Below are 21,259 nucleotides of genomic sequence, written 5' to 3'. Positions count from 1 at the left end.
TACCCCAGCCCCTGTCCACAGAATTCTTACTACCTATATGCACACTTGAGATATCTAGGCAGCATTCTATCATCTGTCTACATATCCATCCACTGATCCTCTACTAATCAGGTAAGATCATGCAACTTACCTGTGACCTGTGTTCTATCTGTTCATCCATCTGTCAATCTATAACTGACTGCCAGTAAGATTTTTTCCTACTGTCCTGGAATTTCAGACAATAATTAATGTGAAACCCATAGGCACCAAAGAGATTATAAATCTTCATGCTGCTTCTCTCTGAGGCCCCACGAGAGAAGGCAGATTAGAGGGGCCCCCACACTACCCACGGCCATCTTCATTCCCAGCTCTATATTTTCCCTTCAAAGCATGTTGTTTGTGGCAGAGACTAGGACACATTCCCCCTGACAGCCAAGGGCCAACAGGTTAGCTTCAAGCCATAAGGCATAGACAGTAGGTGAGCTCTAGTGTCCTGGTTGGACATATGCCCCTGGCATGTTGGACACCTTCCCAAGGTTACTAACCCCTAGACAACTAGTTATAGTTAGGGAAACCAGCACCCCTCGATGCTTTGTCTAGCAAAAGTCACCCTTGCCCATCTCTATTTTATTGTTTTCCTGGAAAAGTGAGCCCAGCTAGCATCTAAAAGAGGTTGAAGAGGAAGATGGACAAGAGGAAATCATGCCCCTTACCCAGGAGCCTTTATGGGGAAATGTTCTAGAAGCTTTGGGGTGGGTGGAAGAGATCTTTGACATGCGAGATTAACTCTGAAATGCAAACAGGACCAAGTCTGGTGTGCCCTAATGAAATCTGGTAACTGAGCTTGATTTAGCTTTTCCTAGCTTTCAGCAGGGGACAGAATACCCTATCCCACAGGGAAGGTAGGAACCAGAACAGCCTGGAATTCTTTCGGGTGTGTATCCCAGCAAGTGGAACCGACACAGTAAACCAGCAACACTCGCTGAGCTCTCCGTAGTGAGTGTGGTAGCTGGCTCTGACGGAGAAGATGGTTTCTTCATCCCTGCTTTGTGTGGCACCGTGTAAACTGACATTTTAATGATGTCGCACTTACTTGGAATTAATTTTCTTTGACTATCAAATGAAAAGAATCTTCAAATTAGTTGTTCAGATGACCAGATATAAGCATGCAAAATTGGTCAAAAAGAAAAAAAAATTAGGAGTAACTGTTCCCTTCTATAAACCATCAGACTTCAGCAGTGCAGTTATGCCAGCCGTCCTTCTGTGTACATACATATTTTTTTCCCTTCCTTGTTTCTTTTTCTCCTTTCCCTAATCCCACTTGCTCCTTCCTTTGAGCAATTTCTTTCCCTTCCATAATATCTTTTGTACATTTTGAGTTTTATTTACTCTTTCAGGTTCTTATACTAGGGAGATAAAACACACACGCGGGTATTTACACAGGCGGGTCTGATTTATTTCACTTATTAGTATGGTCTCTAGTTGCATCTATTTACATAGCCGTATTTTCTTTTTGTCTTTTTGAGACAGGATCTTGCTGTGCAGTTCATGCTGGCTGTGAGCTCACTTTGTAGCCCAGACTGGTCTTGAACTCACAGCGATCCTCCTGCCTCAGCCTCCTGAGTGCTGCATCCATTTACATAGAAAAGCCTCAAGTTTATCTTTTTTTATAGCTAAGTAATACTCCGTTGTATAAAATATGCAATGTAACAGCCATTGGTGAATTCCTACTGTCTTTATTACTGTATCACTTCTAATTTTTTTTGTTGTTTTTATTTTGTTTTCCCTTTAATGGTTTGATCAATCTTGCATTCTTGTATCTGGTAATCAGAGCAACTTCACTGAAGATAACAATAGGAGATATAACAGCCATGTTAATTCCTATCATTTTGCTCTGAAACCCTGTATCATTTTTATGGTTTTTGCTTTGTTTTGTTTTTGTCTATGTTGTTGATATTTTGCTATTGTTCTTTTTATTCACTTTGAAATAAGAAAAAAGGATCACAGGCCACATCAACACCTGTTAAAGTAAAGGAGAAAGTCAAGAATCTTGGTCTCTGGGCCCTCCTATCTTACTGTGATTTTTAAAATTATTACATCTGGACACCTTGTTTTGTATCCAGGACCTTCTTTTCCTTCTGATCCATACAGTTTCTGCAGCACAGTCATTCTGTAGAATGGGACCCGGTTTCTTGGTCCTGCGCCCCTTTAAGGCCTGATCCTAGGGCAACCTGTTTGACTTCTGCTCTTCAGTCCCTGGAGGAAACCCAGTGCTGACTCAGTACTCAGCAAATCAAAAACTTTATTAGCAATAGTTAGCGGCCAATTCCGTTGGTGGCAATAGCTGATGGGATATTTTCAAAATATTCAGTAGCAAAGCAAGTCATAGACTGTAGCTATTAGTGCTGCTTTATTGTAGATTCTTGAATGTGGGTAAATTAAATTCTTTGCCTGAGGATGCCACTTTGCTGTGCTTATTATTTGATTTTTAACTAAAATTAGGTGACAAAGCAGGTTCTGCGTTCTTTGGATTTCAAAACAGTTAGCACTTTATTTGATTTACTCTACTGGAAAGAAATGCCTTCAGGTGAAAGAGCAAGACAGTTTTGTAATCATACTGAACTGTCTCTCAGGACCAGCAGGAAAAGTAATTGATCCTTAGAGAGAAGACAATAGGTTGAGTGATGTTTTATCAAAAAGAGTGCAGCGGGAAATAACCCCATTATGTATAATTTATTCTTTATTACATAATTGAAGTAGTTATTTCATTAGAGGTGTTTTGATGTAAAAAATTGATCAGATTTAGCATCATAATTTTTATGATTTTATTTTAATTTATTGTACATACAATAAATGACAGCTGGTAAGAGTGTTCAAATGCTCTTTGTTGCAAGTTGCAAGAATGCAGTCTGAATTAAAGTAAGTAAAATGGGAGGTGTCTACTTAGAAGTGCATTTGAATATCACGCGAGAAGACAGCCAAGCCACAGAGAAGATGAGATCACAGGAAAAACTGGAGAGAGACACTTGCAGACTGCCAAAACTTCCTCTCCATCCTCCCCAGGCCTTCTACTGGCTTCCTGCTTCTTTCTCATTATAGAAGATCTTTCCCTCATTACAGAGACATTTCAGAGAGGAACCCTGATTGACCCAACTTTGTTATTTACCTACGTCTGGTCCAATCAAAAGCGCCGGCACAGCAGCCTCGTGTTGTGCAAATGTTTGGTCCTCCACTTGCCATCTGGGTGGGAGGGGACAGTCAGCAGGCTGGGAGCAAAAGCAATGTGTCTAGTTTAATGACTTTAAAAAGATATGGTTCCCACCTAATTACTGAGGAAGTGATAGAGGTAATTCTGTGTAGTGGGTAAAGACTTAGAGAGAAATTGCTGGTTCTATATAACGGTAATGCAGATGACGTGTTTCGCATTTCATGGCAGCGTCAGAAGAAAGTATCTGTGCTGTATAAATCCTATAATGAGTTTCTTATAAAATTAAAATAGCAAATTTTGTTGATTTAGCTATTTAAAACTTTTCCTTTTAATTTTTTATTGAGATGCAATACTTTTACATCTTTATGGGGTATAATATGATAATTCAATATGTGTATATAATATGCAATAATCAAACCAACATAATAAGCCCTTCCATCTCCTCAAAGAGCAATCACTTCCCCGTTCTGGGAGTTCTAAGCTTGTCTAGACATTTTGAAATATATCACAGTCTGTCGCAGTCAATAATTAGCCTACTATGCTATAGGAAACTAGAATTACTCCCTCCTCTCTGTGTTTTGACGGCCCTTAGCTAGCTTTTCTCCACCTCCTTTTCCCCCCGCAGCTCTTCCCAGTCTCCACTGACCACTAATCTACCTCATTCTTCTGCGAGATGGGCTTTGTTTGTACAAATGAATGAGAATATGTATTATTTGTCCTTCTGTACCTGGCTTGTTCCACTTACCATGACGAGTGACCTCCACTCCTAATAACCTCCACTTCCATCCATGCTACCACAAATGACGGGGTTTAAGTCTTTTTAAAAAGTCTTTTAACGGCTGAATAATATTCCATTTGGCATGCATATAACATTTTCCTTATCCCTCTACCTGCCCATGGACACTTGGGTGGATTCTGTATCTTACCTATTGTCAGTGGTCCTGCAGTGAAGTAGGAGTGCAGGGAAGTCTTTAATATAATGATTTTATCTCTTCTGGATAAACACCCAGGAGTGCAATTGCTAGATCATAGGTTAGTCCTATTTTTAGACTTTGAAGGAATTTCCATGTTGTAAAACTTTATTTTTGACCACTGTTCCTGACAGGAATTGTGAAACTAGTAAGTAATATAGCTGGTGACTTGTATTAGCATTGCTGCGTGGTTCCTGAAATACAAAAACATAATAAGCTCCCTGTTTACCAAGAGACAATGCGACTCTTCTTTCAATGTTTGCAGCTCACTCCCACCCACATCAGCCCAAAGCAGCGATGCAAACAAAGCAACAAAAACACTGTGTCAGTTGTTTGCCGATCACGGCACTTGTCTAGATATTATCTAAGTAGTCATCAATTTTATAAGGTCCTTTAAAGATTCTTTCTGGTTTTCATCATCCAAATATCTCCCATTGACACAAAGGTATAGACAAACGTGTAGACAAAACTAGAGGTAACATTGAAACTTTTACCAAAGTGTTCAGATCTTAGTTTCTTTAAGAGATCAACATGATCATGCCCAGGTCACAACTCTGTGGGCTTTCCGCTGACCTCAGAACGAACCCCCCCCCCCACTACAGGCAGGTGGCTCTTTCATGTCCAGTTTTTTTCCCACATGTGTGATAAATGTAATCAATACATGGCACTGCTTTTGCCTGACTTTGGAAATTTGTGCCATTGGTGGGATACTGAAGGGTTTTTCTGCAACTTGAAATTTCTCTTTCTACATTCCATTTATTAAATTGAAATATGATGCCATAAGATAAGTTAGCCAAGTGTTTTAATTATATTTCAGGTATGAATCCATGTCGTTATGCTCCTGCTGATGAGCATTTATTTATTCCACTAATATAAACAATACAGCGGGAGCAGCTTTGTGATTGTTTCTGTGCAGACTAGAGTGGCTCTAAGCATTAGTTCAAGTACCTGAAGAGATGGGTCATTAAGTATATGCACCTTTCACTTTGCCAGGAGATTCCAGAGTGTTTCAAAGTAGCTTTAACTTACTGCAGTGTTCAAGATTCTTCTTCTGTTTCCTCACCAGTATTTGTGCTGTGATAATTTCTTATGTTTGCCGATCTAATACCACCTCATGGTGGTTTCAGTTAGCACTCCCTGGTTATTAGTGAATTTGAGCATCTTAGTTTTCAGGTATTTGGACATCTTCCTTAGTGAATGGACCGCTGATAAGCATGGTTTACTTTCTTTCAAAACTAAGATGTGTGTGTGTGTGTGTGTGTGTGTGTGTGTCTTATTAATTTGTATGAATTCCTTGCATACTCTGAAAAAGTGTTCTGAGTAGCCACTAGAATGCCAAAAAGAAACGAAGAACAAATTCTGAAAAGAAGACATCAGTAAGGAAAAACTGACTGGCTTTTCTATCTGTGTGTAAAAAGGATGTAGGAAAGAGACAAAGGAAAGAAGACTAATTTCAAGATAGTAGCAGTAACTATAAAGTGCCTACAATAACATCCAGTCAAAATAACCATGGTCTTTATGGAGAAAGCTATAAAAAATTAATGAAGTCCATAAAATAAGACTTAAATGGATGTGAAGTTATGTCGTGTGCATGGGAAGGCTCAGGATTATAAAACTGTCAGTTTTACACAAATTATACAAACTTTGACAAAAATTATAAAGTTTGTTAGCGTCAGGGGTAGAGATACAGATCTGGCACAGTGCCCTGTGCTGCTGAGAGGAGGCCACATTGACACAGGTCTCTGGATGGGCATCTTGGCAGTGATTATTAAGACTTAACATCCTTTGCCTGGAAATTCTACCTGTTGTTTACTCCCAGGAACTCCTTGGACCCTCAGTAACGCTCAAACATCCTTAACACTCATTATTAAGAGAATGACTAAATAAATGTTGGTCTCTTCACAGCTAGCAATTTAAACTGGACCTATGTGGACTGGAGGTGTAGCTCAGTGCTAGAGTATTCACCTGGCATGCATAATATCCCAGCATCATAAAATATAAAAAAGAAATAAAAATAAAGTTTGATCTACATGATCTAATATACACAGTCTGCCTCAAGGAAATATTTAAGTTGTGGAATAGTACATTATACTATTCACCTAAAAATCACAGAACACCATCATCATGTTTAATGGGGCCATTCATGGATAAATAAGTAGAGAAGATTCTAGAAGACTGCACACCAGACTTCTCATAGAAATGAGATGTTGGTGGGCTGAGGATATAGCTCAGTGGCACAAGTGCCTGCCTGGCAAGTGCAAGGTGCTGAGTTCGATTCCTGGTATCAAGAAACAAACAAAAAAAAAAAAAAAAAAAAGAAATGAGATGTTGGGGCAGTGTCAGACTTTAGTATTACGTGTAATAATTTTACAGGGAAGATTTAGTCTTTGTTCACTTGAGAATTTAAATAACAGCAAGTAATGGGGATGCATATCACCAAGAAAACAGGGAAAGATTTCTCAAAAAGTTTTACATTTAAATTGGCTTGACTGGAATATAGCTAAATTGTGGTTATCTATAATATGTACCATCTTCAGCAAACATTTATTAGTATTACCCCAATCTGGGTACTATTCTGGACTTTCAGTATTGGGGCAAAACAAGCAAAAGCTTAAGGCTTCCTATTGGGAGTTTACATTTCTGTGGAAGAAAGACTACAATAAAATAATAATAAGCCAATTAAAAAGAATGCCAGAAGATGAGAAGTGCTATCAGCTGAAAACTAAACACAAGACAGGTTAAGGCAATAGGTGGAGGTTGTTTTTACTAGAAATAACCTGGCTGGCCTCCTTGCTTGTGGGCCACCTGAGCAGAGGTTTGGAAAGGATTCCCCTTGTGGGTATCTGATGCGTTGGTGATGTAACTCATTTGCTGAGGTGAGCGGGTCAGGGAAGGGTGGTTCTATTTGCCTAATTTAAAATGCATTGTGTTTACAGTGAAGACTCTTAACAAACAGCTTCTTTAATACCGCATCAGAAGAGAGGATCGCCATGGAAATATGGCAAGCCTTACTGAATTCCCTTACTGGATAGCTTGTTCTGTTTCTATATAAAGGTGAAAATAGAATACAGTGAAATCAAACACTAGTTTGACTGCCTCAGTTTATTTTACCTATAGATAAGTGAAGAACAGTCAGGGCATTGGCTATATGTGAAAGAAGAAAGCTGATGTGTCCTCAAATTCAAGCTTCCCTGTGAGCATTTCAGGGTTAAGAAGAGTGGCGTGAAACCATGCTATTTTCGCAGAGGCCAGTATCCACACCCCTTCTGCTTGGCCCCACTATCCTTCAAAACACGGGGTCTGTAGCACTTACCTCCTCCGCCTTGGTCAGCGTAGGCTGCTCTCCATGACGTACTCCTCAGACGGATGTGCTGATCCTGCCAGTCTGGAGATAAGGAGGGAGGGCTTCTACAAAGCGCAGAGACAGCCTCCCAACAGGCCGTGTGTGGGGGTCCTAACTTGCACAGAGATGGGTGAATGAACGCTGGCCCATGCAGGCTGTAGCTGGCGCTGTGGAGTTTAGGGGAAGATAGGACTATGTTAGCTAGCTCATAGGCATTTTTAGTACATGAATCAAAAGGTTACAGGCATGGTGTTCTTTTTTTCTTTTTTTGTACCAGGAATTGAACTCAGGACCTTGCGCTTGCCAGGCAGGCGCTTGTGCCGCTGAGCTATATCCCCGGCCCAGGTTATAGGCAAAGAGAGAAGAAAAGCTGGGTGATAAATACAAAATTAAGTTGGCCAGGATCAGTTATTCATTTAATCCACTCTGGGGTTTGAGACAGTGCCGTTAATAGCTCTAAAGGAACAAGGTACAGTAATTCTTTCAGAGAACAGAGGCTGTAAGACAGCTCAGATGTTACATGTCCTACAGAAGGTGGAGGGAATTCCTAGACATTCAAAGGACTCAGCCCATTAAGAGATGGCATATTCTCCAAGCCACATCCCTGTCTATCCCCAACTCCATGGAGGACTCTATGCTACGGTTGTCTTGGAGGAGGACTCTACACCTGGAGGAGGACTCTATACTATGGTTGTCTTGTGAAACGCGGGCTGTGTAAGGAAGGCAAGAAGTTCACTGGGGGTTAAGGCCCGGAAAGGACACAAGGCTGAGAAGCAAGACAGCAAGGGAGACCCTCAGACTGCAGCACATCCTTCAGCCAATCCACAGGAGCTTGCAGCAAGGATCACCCACCAGGAGACCCCATGTTAGGCAGGAACAGCACGCCTGGCTTCCCTGTGGTCCTGTCCTTAGCTGTGACTGCCACTGGCCCGAGGATGAGGTGTCTTCAAAGGTGGGCACAATGGGGCGTTCAGCAGATCACACTCTTGTGGCTCTGAGGAAGCCCTTTCTTCAAGGGAAGCTCAGCGGCTCGCCTTGTGGCCGTCATGTTGAGGCCTGTGCATCCATAGTTAAGGAAAGAACGCTCGGTGTCCTGGTGGCCTCTCTTTCTGGGCAGAAACTTCTGAGAGGGAAGTGATTTGGAGCAAACTCAGTTCTCATCTCTGCAGCTGACCCTGGAGTCCCCATTCTAAATTTCTCTAAGCCTCAGCTGTTGCCTCTGCCAGTGCTGGTGACTCACCTGGCTTGTGATCCAACTTTTCCCACCTGAGCCTGGGCGCCTGCTCAGGCCAGGCTGGTTACAATAGCTGTATCTTTCACAGTCATAATCCGGCACCCAGAACAGCCCAAATAAAATCTCTCCCTCTCTCTCTGTTACACACACATACACACACACACACACACACACACCCCTACTCCTACACACAAATATCCCTGATCAACTTTATTTAAAAAAACTGGATTTTTTTCCCTTGGGGAATCCTTCAGCTTGGATGACTTGTGGGCAGATGGCCTTGGGCCTCCTGCTCGTGCAGCTGACCTGTGCCCTTGTAGCTCAGCCAGAGTCACTTTTCAAAGACCCAGCTCAGGGTGAGCTGCTGAGGACACACAGGTACTAGGGTTGCTTGGTAACTAGGTCTCTCTCAGGCCCGATGTACCAGCCAGGAGCTGTTTTGTTTTTGTTTTGACATGTACAAGGTCCTCGGCCGAGGGTGACATGTCCTTGCTTGAGAATCCTAGAAGCTGGCATTGTGTTTCTTGCCATGAAGCTCGGTGGAAACAGTGGCGCATCTTGAATGCTGCATTGTATCTCCTTGTCCCCTCTGACCTCCAGGATCACAGAGCCTGCGGCTCACACAGCTGAGGCAGCAGAGCCACTGACAGCTCAGCCTGGACTTGTGCAGAGCTGCATCCTGCTCCGGCCACCTTGCTGCCGGCTCCCTTTCTCATCACCGGGCCCATGAAGGGAGCATCATTACATGAAGGCCACTGGGAGGTCCGTGTCTCTGGTCCTCTTTCCTGACTGGGACTGGGGAGAGCACACTCTGAATCGTGGGCATTTATCATACAGCTGAGGCTGTATCTCCATCTTCAGAGAACAGAGGCTGTGAGACAGCTCAGACGTTACATGTCCTATAGAAGGCAGAGGAAATTCCTAGACATTCAAAGGACTCAGCCCATTAAGAGATGGCATATTCTCCAAGCCACATCCCTGTCTATCCCCAACTCCATGGAGGACTCTATGCTACGGTTGTCTTGGAGGAGGACTCTACACGGAGGAGAACTCTATACTATGGTTGTCTTGTGAAACGCGGGCTGTGGGTTTCACAGGGTTGTTGTTCATTGTTGGTGACATTCTTCCAGGGTTGTGCGGGCTCCTGGAGGACCCACACTGGTGAGTCAAACTGAGATACGATGAAGAACTGCCCTGCATCCTCAAGAGCCTCACGGAGGTGTTAGCCTCTGCCATCTTCCCTCTGCTTGGGTCAGATACTGTTTTTGATTTGCTGTCTTAGTTATGGCAGAAGGCAAGGTGAGCGATGTGAGTTACAGAGACTCCTTTAAGAGGATATGTGATCTGGTGGCATTAGCTGCTGGAGGCCGGCTTCTAGCTGCCTTCCTTTCAGCAAAATCTTTCCTGCAGGGTCATGAGGGCCACCTTGCCCATGACTGTGGGTCTAACCTGAAGGAGTAGTGTGACTACTTGAAACTCAGACTAGACCAGTGATGGACAAAACATCAGCTTTAGATGAAGCTGTTTAGGCCTGTCTCATCGCCTTCTAGATGTTTGACCTAGGGTAGCTGTTAAATAAATATCTCTCTACTAGTTTTCTGAGTTATAAACTTAGGGAAAACCAGTGACACATTGGCAAAGAGTCTATGAGAGATAAATGCAAAGGAGCTTCTGAACAGGCTGGTGTGTAAGCATCAGCAAACACACAGACAAGGCATAATTTCTGGAAGCTTGTGTTTCACCCAGCATTTACTCGATGCTGACGGTAACTATTTTCATTTCTAGGTATGGTGCTAACAGCTTTGAGTGAAGCCTCAGGAATGAGACCATAGGCAGTGGGATACGGAGGGAGGAAGTCTCTTAGCCTGAGCTGCACAGGCAGAAAGGGAGGAGCTGGGATCACAGTGATGCCTCAGCAGGGGCCTTAGCAGGTCCTGGAGCAAGGGTGATGTTAGGCAGAAAAGGATTTCAGAATTTACGGGAGAGAACATGACAAGAGGGGCTGAGAAGATCCTTTCAAATGCCCGGCTGTGGTTCCTCCTCTCTACTAAACTCCACATGAGTGTCCAGCTACTCATGAACAGCTCCCCAGAGGGTCTGCATACTTCACGCAGAACACACCCCAAATTGAATTTTGATGACCACCCACCCCTCCCATCACCTTCACAGGCTCCCCTTTACTCTGGAGAGGACGCACATGTCTCCTGTCTATCATTCCCATGGACAATTCATTGTGAAGTCTGGTGCTAACTCCCAAGTAGGTCACGAAGGTGATGGCTCATACCTGTGCTCGTCTTACTATGCTGGTTGGTGACATTCTTGGTGACTGTTGCCATAGATTTCTGAATAGTTTCCTGGCACGCATTGCAATAGTCTGAAGACTTTTAAAGTGTGAGTTGGAACACACAACGGACCTGCTCCTAACTCCCCTGGACTTCTTGCTGAACTTTGAGTGCTATTCCAGTTCCTTTATAAACTCAGGGCCTCCCCTGCCAACATTTGGTTAAGTTGGAAGTCTCATGAGGGGAAAAAAGGGGGAGGAGCTGGGCAAAGCAAGCAGAAGTCACTTGCACTGGTCTGGGACTGTGAAGAGACTCATAATCCCTGGAATAGAGGACACAGAGAAATGAGTCGGCTTTTCCAAATTCCTTTTACTTTGCCCTTGGAATTGATTTATTTCTTCAGCATTCATTTCCCTATGAAACCAAAGCAGAGAATACCACAACCAACACCTCCACTCCACCTGTCTGCTTACAATTTAGATATAATTCTAAATCAAAAACGTAATCAAAGCCACACACAAACAAGGACGTATGGCGGAAATATCAAGCAACCTTCAGTTAGGGAGAACAAAGTTGCACAGTGTCAGCTGTAATGCAGGTGTGTGGGTAGGTCCAGAACTTAGCTGTGGTGCTGGTGTGGTTTCATTGTGAGAAGCAGACACAGCAGGGCAGTCTCTTATTTGCTTTATCTGTCTTCTATGTGTGCCTGACACCGGCGATATCTATAGCAACCAAGATGCTTAATTGGCATGCCACCACCACTCCCATTAAACTGTATGAAAGAAAAATGAGATCTCTTGTTCTTTCTTTCTAACCCGTATTTTTTTTTTTTTTTTTTTTTTTGGTTTTTCTCCGGTACCGGGAACCGAACTCACGACCTTGCACTTGCCAGGCAGGCGCTTTTGCCGCTGAGCTAAATCCCCAGCCCCTCTAACCCGTATTTTAAGCATTACAGTGCCAGGGGTACGGAACTTGTCACAAAGGTAGGATTGGAATTATAGATGGATAAAACTCTCAGTAAAGGTATGAATGACTAAAAAATTAGACTAATGTCCTCTTTGCATTCAGGTCACAAAATCAGCTCTCCTTGGCTTTCGTCTTCCCACCCATCCCCACGGACAATATACATTCATGTGCGTAATGTGGAATGTGGGCAGGTAGGAAAGAATGGCGTCAGTGACATCCAGTTTCTTATGCTAAGGGCTTCTGTTTCTGAGTTCTTGGTGGGGAGACTAAAATGACGTAAGGGGCTGAGCTGCTGATTGCAGACTCCTTTCTGCCTTGATCCTGACAAGATCACAGTGGTCAATGGCTCCAGGCATCTTCAGGTAAGAGAATAAAATAGATGATCCACATAGCTTTCACCATCCCCGGCCCTGGATGTACATTACTACTACTTTCTTAATTTATTTTATATCTCTGCATCACTTTAGTATTATTTATCAATATTTTAATTTAAACTCAGTTTAAAACAAGTACATTTTAGCCTCCTACTAAACAATACTTCCTATATTTTATAGTTCTAATGCAATATTTGCATTTGTGACACCATCAAAAGGAGCACAGAATGGCCATTCGGTCTTGAATAGACATCGCTACCCACCTGCCTTCGGTCCTTCAGTATTTACTCTGCTCTATGTTTTCCTTACTGAGCCTATAAGCAAAGTCTCATTTATATCTTTATTCTTTAAGAACAGAATCTTCATTTGGTCCTTTTGAGTTTCCCTGTGCCTGCTACCGTGAAATAGTAGTCACTTAGCTAATCTTCAATGAAATGGTATAAAAATAAGATACACTCATCTGCATACCATAGTAAGTACTCACAATCTGGAGCAATGAATTAAAGCGTTGGCCTTGGAATTGATTAGACAACTATCCCAATATGTCTGTGCTTACAAAGTTATCAGTCTAGACAAGAAACAAGAAGAATGTGGTTTGGCACAGGGCGGGTTGCCTCTCAAGCATCTCACCCCAGTCGCCTCAGAAGTTCACTGCTTCAGGAAAGAGAAGGCAGCGGATCAGTCCCAGGGAGTTCTTTTCTTCACCCTGAGTGGGTTCAGAAGCAGGGACCAAGGCTGCCCTCCCCCAGGGCCAGAGTTCACCTTTCTGAAATGGGAATAGGGCTCCTGCACTTCAAAGAAATTTCAGGAGTGGTTTCTGGATAATGTTTCCGACTTGAACACCTCTAATAATCGAGCACTGATCCCTGTGAAAGCATACAATGGAGAACACATGGGAGATAGTGGGGAAATCTGCTTTTGTTGCTTGTGTTGTAACAATAATTAAATCAGTAGGTGTGTGGTCCTTGGGCGTTTGACTTTCACTCGCAGAATCAGTGTTCTTTCCAGGCCCTCATTCTTCCTTTACTGGGCTACTGCATTCCAGCAAGTGTCCTCTTTCCTCTCATTGTGCTTTACTCTTTAAGTTGTTACCAGATTTATCTGCTTAGTATAACAGCACTTAATTTTTTTAGAAAAATGTTGCCTGGGTTTCCCCTTCACCCCCACACAGTAAATTTAATATATGCTCCTTACCTTAGCACACAATGCCTTCCATAATATGTTTTCATGTGATTACCTTTTTCTTTCTCCTGTATTTTTAATAATTTTATTGAAATCCCTCTCTGCCATCCCTGTTCTACAATCAGCAAACACAACAGACAAACATTCCCAACCCTTTAGCATTTTGCTTGCAGCAAAGGGGCCAGAAATAAACATAATAAAGAAGTGAGTTATTAGATATGCTAGAATATGGTCATTGTAAGGAGGATCCTAGTTCAGGGTGAAGAGGTGTCAAATTAAAATTTTAATGAAGCTGGTCAGAGTGGGCTGCATTGAAAAGGTAATGTAGCAAAGGAGATGAAGGGACAGGCAGTGTGAATGTGGGGGAAGGACATTCCAAGCCGAGGGAACAGCACACTGACCACCCTGTGCACAGTGTGTCCGGGCAGAGTGAATTGTAGGAGGGGACATCAGGCAGGCAGTGGTCGTCACTGGGAATATGGCCTCAGGGCTATTGTAAACTGAGGGCATTCCCTTTAGGACCTAGAGATGTGAAGGGTTTGAGATGTGCTGTGTCTGACAAATGATTTCAAATGGCATCTTGGACTGCTGCATTGAAAAAATACAGCAGGTGATGTAGCTCAGCGGCACAGTGCCTGCCTGGCAAGCGTGAGCTCCTGAGTTTGACTCCTGTACAAAAAAGGAGCCTGGAATAGAGACCACACTCATAAGTGAAATAAATGAGACCACATTTATAAACATGGCATTGGCCCCCTCATGTCAGAAACTGAAAGGTTCAATAAGACCTAAAAGGTACAATAGATACAGTGAAAGGGAAAGAAACTGCTCGAAAGGAAAGAACTGGGATGAAGAAAAGGAGAAAAGAAAGAAAGAAGGAAGGGGGAAAAAATATATATATATATAAAAAATAGCTAAGATAATTGTACTACTAATTTCTATTTTTTAATTGAAAGGAACAGTTAATGCTTAATTGTTTTTGAGCAATTTTGCATTTCTGTATCTGGTGATCTGAACAACTACTTTGGAGATAACAATATACGATACAACATCATCGTTGATTTCCTATCATCTTGTTTTGAAATTGTGTATCGTTTTTAATGTTTTTAAAATTTGTTTTATTCTCTTTTTAAGACCTGACAAAATGCAGTGAAGAGACAATAGTGGAAGCCAGGAGTCCTGCTGGGAGACACTTGCCATAAGTTAAGCAAGAGGTTGTGGTGTTTCTGCCAAAGTGTAGGCAGGGGCTATGGCTTGAATGTGGATTTCACCCTCTGGAACTAGTGTTGAAGTTTAATCCCCATTAAGTGATATTAAGAGATGGGACCAGGCAAGACCTTTAAGAGGTGATTAAGTCTCTGTCCTCATGAGTAGCTTCAGCCATTCATGTTATTAATGGACCCATGGGTTAGGCTATCTCTAGAATGGTTTTGCTGCAAAAGCCATTTTTGCTAGGTCCCTGTGTGCCCTCTGTCCACTACCACAAGGTTCCCTGTGCTGCTCTCACCTCAAGACTCTGTCAGCAAGAAGACCATTACTAGATGGAGTCTCTGAACCCGAACCAGAACTGTGAGCCAGAATGAATCTCTTTTCTTTATAACTTATGCAGACTGTGGTATTGCGTTACTAGCAAAATGAAACAGGTGGAGGCAGCAGGCATCATAGAGGTGGTGAGAAATGGCCCTATCTGGGGAGATTCTGAAGAGCCTAGAGGATTTGCTGATAGAGAAGATATAGAGAGTATGGGAAAAAGAGTTCAGATTGGCTTCTTGATCTTTATACTGAGTATCTGGAAGGACGTGTGGTCATTAACTGGGGCAGAAGGGCCTCAAGAGGACAGCTGTGGGAAAGGCAGGACAAGAAGTGTTCATTTGGACCTGTTATGTTTGAGATGTTGGCTTCATATCCAAGAGGAAATGTAAGTAAGCTATAAAATGTACAAGACAGTGGTGTTCAGAAGAGAAGTATGAACTGGAGCTTCAACTCTGAAGGTTATTAGCCCAGAAATCATTTTACAGCCATGAAATTCAATGATACCAACACAGACATGAATGTAAGGAAAGACAAGCAATGAAGATTCTAACAACTGAGTGCTGATGTGTTTCTACTGTTGGAGTGAGACTGAGGAGGCAAACCCAGCACAGGAAAATGAGAAGCAATAGTGTCCACTGAGTTTGGAGCAAAACAAGTGAGGTTTTCCAGGAAGTTAAAGTGAAAAACTTTCTTCCAAAAAGAGGACATGATCTGTTGTGTAATATGCCTCCATCTTCTTTGGCGTAAGCCATTTTCTAGCCATATTATTTAGACACTGCAAATACATATTTCACTCTTGAACTATGTCAGATTTGGGGGTGTTCATGAACAATGCCCCTAAATTTTCTGCCAGGTGTTCAAGATTTTTTTTAAAGAAATGCACTTTCAACATTTCAGCGTAATGAAATAATTCTTAAATTTTAATAATATTTAGGTAGTATAGTCATTATTATTAGTCAATATTATATAGTCATTAAAAAAGCAGTAAACATAAATAAAGCATGTTATAGAATGAATGCTTTTGTCCCTCTCAAAATTCATATTTAAATTCTAACTTCCAAGGTGATGGCATTAGGCTTTGGTTAGGCCATAGGATATGAATGGAATTAGTGCCTTTATAAAGAAGGCTCTAGAAAGGCCTTTTGCTCCTTCCTATATTTAGACTATAGCAAAAAGCAGTTATCTGTGAAACAGGAAGTAAGACCTCAGGAGACACTGAATATTCCAGCACCTTGGTAAGTCTCTGGAACTCCAAAAAACAAATTTCTGTCGTTTAAACTATGTAGTTTATGGTAATTTGTTATAGCAGCTTGAATGGGCTAAGAGAAAGCAAATAAACAAACAAAATGTCATTCAAAATGCAACAACTGGATCATGGGACACAGCAACCAGGCCTGGAGGAATCTAGGACTTGGTAAAGAGTTCTGCTGGGAAGAATCGACTTGGCAACTGGCCCACTGGAGGAACCCAAGTGTCTGGCCCCTCCCCCAACATCATAGGACCAGGCCACCTGGGGAACAGCAGCCACACGGTAGGACCCCGACTAGGGTGCACAGGATGGACAGGTGAAACTATCCAGATGGCAAAGTCCAAAATATGAGCCAATAGGTGGTAAGTTAGTGAACCAGCACTGTGCTCAGGGACAAAGACACATAGAAAAGAAGAAGGTGTGTGTGTGCGGTACCCACTTTTTAAAAATATATTTTTATTTTATCTTTGTTTTTATCTTAATTTTCTTTTTTCTCAATTTCTTTCATTCATTCTTTCTTTCTTTCTTTCTCTCTTTTCTAAAGGCTGGGAGAACTCCAGCCACAGACAACAAATCCTATCCCCAAAACCCAGAGACAAGTTCAGATAATCTCTCAAATACTTCTTTGTTCTTTCTTTTCTACCCTCTTCTTTAGTTTCTCAAACCTTCTGTGACAATCCTTTGTCTTCCAGCCTTACTTCTACTTCCTTTCCAGTTATCTTTGTTTTATACACTATCCTCCCTAAATTTCCCCACTACAGGGTAAAACCACTCTATTAAGGGGAAAACCTTTGCTTACAAACTCCTAATTTATGATTGAGTCTGTTATTCGACTATAGACTTTGCTCCTATGGTCTAAAGTACAAAATCAAGACTTACCACAGTTTGTCAGTTTCTAAATTGTGCTTGATGCTATTGTTATTGCTAATTGTACTACTTTAGCTAGGATGTCATACTTGTTGTGATCAGTTTTTCTCCCTTCTGTAACAATACTGGGAAGCTCTGGGGTAATAACCTTACCATAGCCCATTACCAAAGGACTGGGGACTAAGTCAAACAGATACCAACATCCCACTCTTAACTGGGAAGGTAGGATCTTGGGACAGATACAAATAAAGAAACTCCTACACACAGAAGATATCCCTGAAGAATAGACTTCTCCTAGACAGGCCTGGATACTAGTGCTATACTTACATACTACAAAAACTCACAAGGATCATCACAGAAAACAAATTAAATTATTTTGAAATACAAAATGACAGGATGAAGAAGCAAAATGCAATCTCAGACCTCCAGTCCACCCAGAACAAGTCCAACAGACACTGACATAGAAGAAATTGGAAGACACCCTGAAATTTCTGAAATGATATTTCTGAAATTTCTGAAGTACAGAAATAAATCCATGGGGCTGTAGAGGAAATTAGATCAGAAATAATCTCTCAGGTAAAAAAAGAAATGACAAACATAATGAAGGAATTGCTCAGCATATGTAGAGAAGACATGGATAAAAAATTGAGTAGCATAGGAAAGTGATGGAAAGTGAACTAACAATATAGGAAAGAATTAGAATGCATGAAACAGATTCAAAGAGATATCCAGGAAATTAAAAATTCTTTTGAAACCTGGCAAAACCACTTGAACAAAACTGAAGATGGATTTTCAGACCTTGAAAACAGAATCACGGCTAGTGATAACAAAAGGAAAGATCGCTTAAAAATAACAAGGGACTAAGAAATAACAAACAGCTGCAACATGATGCAAAGAAAAACAATATAAAACTGATATATGTCAGTGAAAAAGCAGGAGGTAACACATATCACATACAAAGACTATTTGAAGATTAATAGCAGAAAATTCCCAAGCATGGGAGCAGAATCTGACATAGAGTTAAGTGAGGCATATAGAACTACAAACAGCCATGACCAAAAGAAGTCTACACTCAGACATATAATAATCAAGGTCCTAGATATTCAGCAGAAAAACAGAATATTAGAAGCTATTAGAGAAAAACAAATTACCTATAAAGGAAAACCCATTAGAATCATAGCCTACTTCTTAACACAGACCCTCAAGTCAAGAAGTACTTCAGGAACTAAAAGAAAAAACTTCCAACCCAGATCAATGTACCCTACAAAACTAACTTTCAAAATTACTGGAGAAATAAGATACTTCATGACAGAAGTATGAAGAACAACTGAAGAAATACATGACTACCAAACCAACCCTAAAAAGAGTACAGAAAGGTATTTTAGATGGAGATAAAAATGACCACAATTCCAAGGACAAGCAATTAAACAGAGGGCAAAAGCGGGGAACCGACAGTAGAAAAATAACATGACAAAAATAAGCCAATACATATGTTATAACCATTAATGTAAATGGCCTCAGTTCATCAATCAAAAGAAACAGACTGGCAGAATATATCAAAAAATAAGATCCAACAATACACTGTATACAAGGAACACATTTAACTAAAAAAGAAACTGATAGACTGAAAGTTAAAGAATGAAAAACAATACTCCACACAACAGGAACCCAAAGAAAAGCAGGGGTAGCTATTCTGTTTGCAGACAATATGAACTTCAAACCAAGAATAAGCAAAAGAGATAAAGAAGGTCACTACATATTTGTTAGGGGAAAAATTTAAGAGGAAGAGATAATAATCAAAAATATATATGCACCAATTATAGGAATACCCAACTATCTAACACAAATATTAATAGACATGAAAAAATCACTTAAGCAATAACACTTGCAATGGGGGAACTTAATACCCTTTTGTCAAAAAGACATAGATCAAGTAGACAAAAAAATCAGAAAAGAAATAACAGAACTAAACCAAACCTGTGAACAAATGGACTCAGTAGATGTTTACAGTGTTCTACCCAACAACATCAGAATAAACATTCTTCTCAGTTGCACATGGGATGTTCTTTAAAATAGATCATATACTAGCCCATAGAACATGCTTAAATAAATGCAAAGGAATTGGAATTATCCCATCATATTATCTGATCATAGTGTAATGAAATTGGAAATTAATGACAAAAGAAACCTCAAAAACCCCATAAATACATGAAAATTAAATAACACTCTTCTGAACAAAAAATAGGTCATAGGTGAAATTAAAGAAGAAATTTAACAACATTCACAATTAAACAAAAATGCAGATACAACATACTGGAACCTATGGGACGCGATGAAAGCATTCTCACATCAGGAAAAGAGAACAAGCACAAATAAACAACCTGATGTGGCACCTCAAGCTTCTAGAAAAAGAAGAACAAGTCAAGCCCAAAGCCCATAAAAGACAGGAAATTATAAAGATCAGAGCAGAAATTAATGCAATAGAGACTAAAAATCAGTACAAAGGATTCATGAATCGAAGAGTTGGTTCTTCAAAAGAATAAATAAAATTGATAAACCCCTAGCCAAGCTTGTCAAAAAAGGGAAAGAAAAACTCAAATTCATGCAATGAGGAATGAAAAGGTTGAAACCACTACAGATCCTGTGGAAATTCAGAAGATCACCAATACCTACTTTGAAAATCTAAACTCACATAGGATGGAAAGCTCAGAAGAAATGGACAGTTTCCTAGAAATGTCTGAATTACCAAAGATGAATCAAGAAGATATAAAAATTCTGAATAACCCAATATCAATTATTGAAATTGAAAATGTAATTACAAACTTACCAACAAAGAAAAGCTCAGGCCCTAATGGATTCATGGCTGAATTCTATAAAAAATTTAGAGAAGATTTAATGCCAATACTCCACAAACTTTTTTTTTTTTTATTTAAGACCTTTATTAACAGGTGCTTGCAGTTTGTTGACTTTTTTGAAAAAATCAAGTTGTAAACTTTTATTACAAATTAAAAATGAAGTTCTTAAAAATCTCAACTTGACCAGATATGAAACAATTTAAAAACCTTTAAAGGTGTATTGAGAAAAACCAGGCTTTTTTAAAAAACACGTTTGTCATTACCAAAAAGAGACGTCTTTAGGTAAAAATAATAAAAACCCCATGCTGCATAGATAATGCAGATAGTTCTAGTTATCTGGTCAACAGGCAAAAAGCAAGCACTTAAGGTCTTCAGTTCCAATCTTTTGTTCATTTCTTATTGCTGGAATTTCCTATTCGTTTCTTCTTGCTGGATGACTAAACAGGATGATGGTAGAGATGTTAAGCCGGCATTTACTCAGCCCCGCCCTGCTCAGCCTCGGGAGCGGACGAATTCTCAGCTGGTGGATCGGCTGCTTTTGTCTCTTTGCCATCTTGTCGTTTAGGGTTTTCTGGGCGTCTGCGTCGGTAATTGAAGTTGCGGCGGTACGACGTTGAGGCGGCTGCTGACCTTGGGTCTCATCTCCTTGATTTTCCTTATCCTCTTCGTTGCCGTCCTCTCTAGGCTGTCTTTGGCGGGGAGGGTCCCTGCGGAATCGTGGTCTATAACCTCGATACATATTCTGTCTTACTTGTCTACCTTGTTCTCCTGCACCCTGGTTGTCAGCACCCTCCATCACTTCTCCTTGCACAGGAGGGTTGGAATACTGTGGTCGACGCCCATAGGGTCTCCGCATGTAGTAAGGTGGGAACCTTCGCCTGCGGTAGGGCCGGCGTTGTTGGGCCTGGCCTTCGGGAGCGCTCTCTGATCCCTCATTCTTTTCCCCACTCTCACTGTTCTGGTAATTCTGCTGGTAATTGTGTGGAGGACCCCTACTACGTGGATAGCGTCTATAATGGTTACGGTCTGCTGCGTATTTACTGCCTTGAACTGGAACTCCACCAGGGCCTGTAACATTTGCTGCCTCCGCACCCTTTTCTCCTTCAACAGCATCAGACTCCACAGTCTTTCCATCTCCTACACTGCGAAGGTACTTCCTGGGGTTATTCTTCTTTATGGCAGTCTGGTGTACAAATACATCTTCCTTGGTGTCATTCCT

General features: G+C 41.2%; 1 protein-coding gene and 1 pseudogene across 6 annotated transcripts in view; one reads left to right on the top strand and one right to left on the bottom strand.

Moving 5' to 3' along the window:
* Positions 1-21,259, top strand: part of St18 (suppression of tumorigenicity 18, zinc finger) — a 300,859-nt gene that overhangs the window by 92,989 nt on the left and 186,611 nt on the right. The gene's annotated exons all lie outside the window — the stretch shown is intronic.
* Positions 20,111-21,259, bottom strand: part of LOC102003411 — a 4,902-nt pseudogene continuing 3,753 nt past the window's right edge.

This window comes from Chinchilla lanigera, unplaced genomic scaffold, assembly GCF_000276665.1.
Source record: "Chinchilla lanigera isolate Chin_1 unplaced genomic scaffold, ChiLan1.0 scaffold00053, whole genome shotgun sequence".
In the NCBI taxonomy this organism is placed as follows: Eukaryota; Metazoa; Chordata; class Mammalia; order Rodentia; family Chinchillidae; genus Chinchilla; species Chinchilla lanigera.
This window is presented reverse-complemented; position numbering and strand designations above follow the sequence as displayed.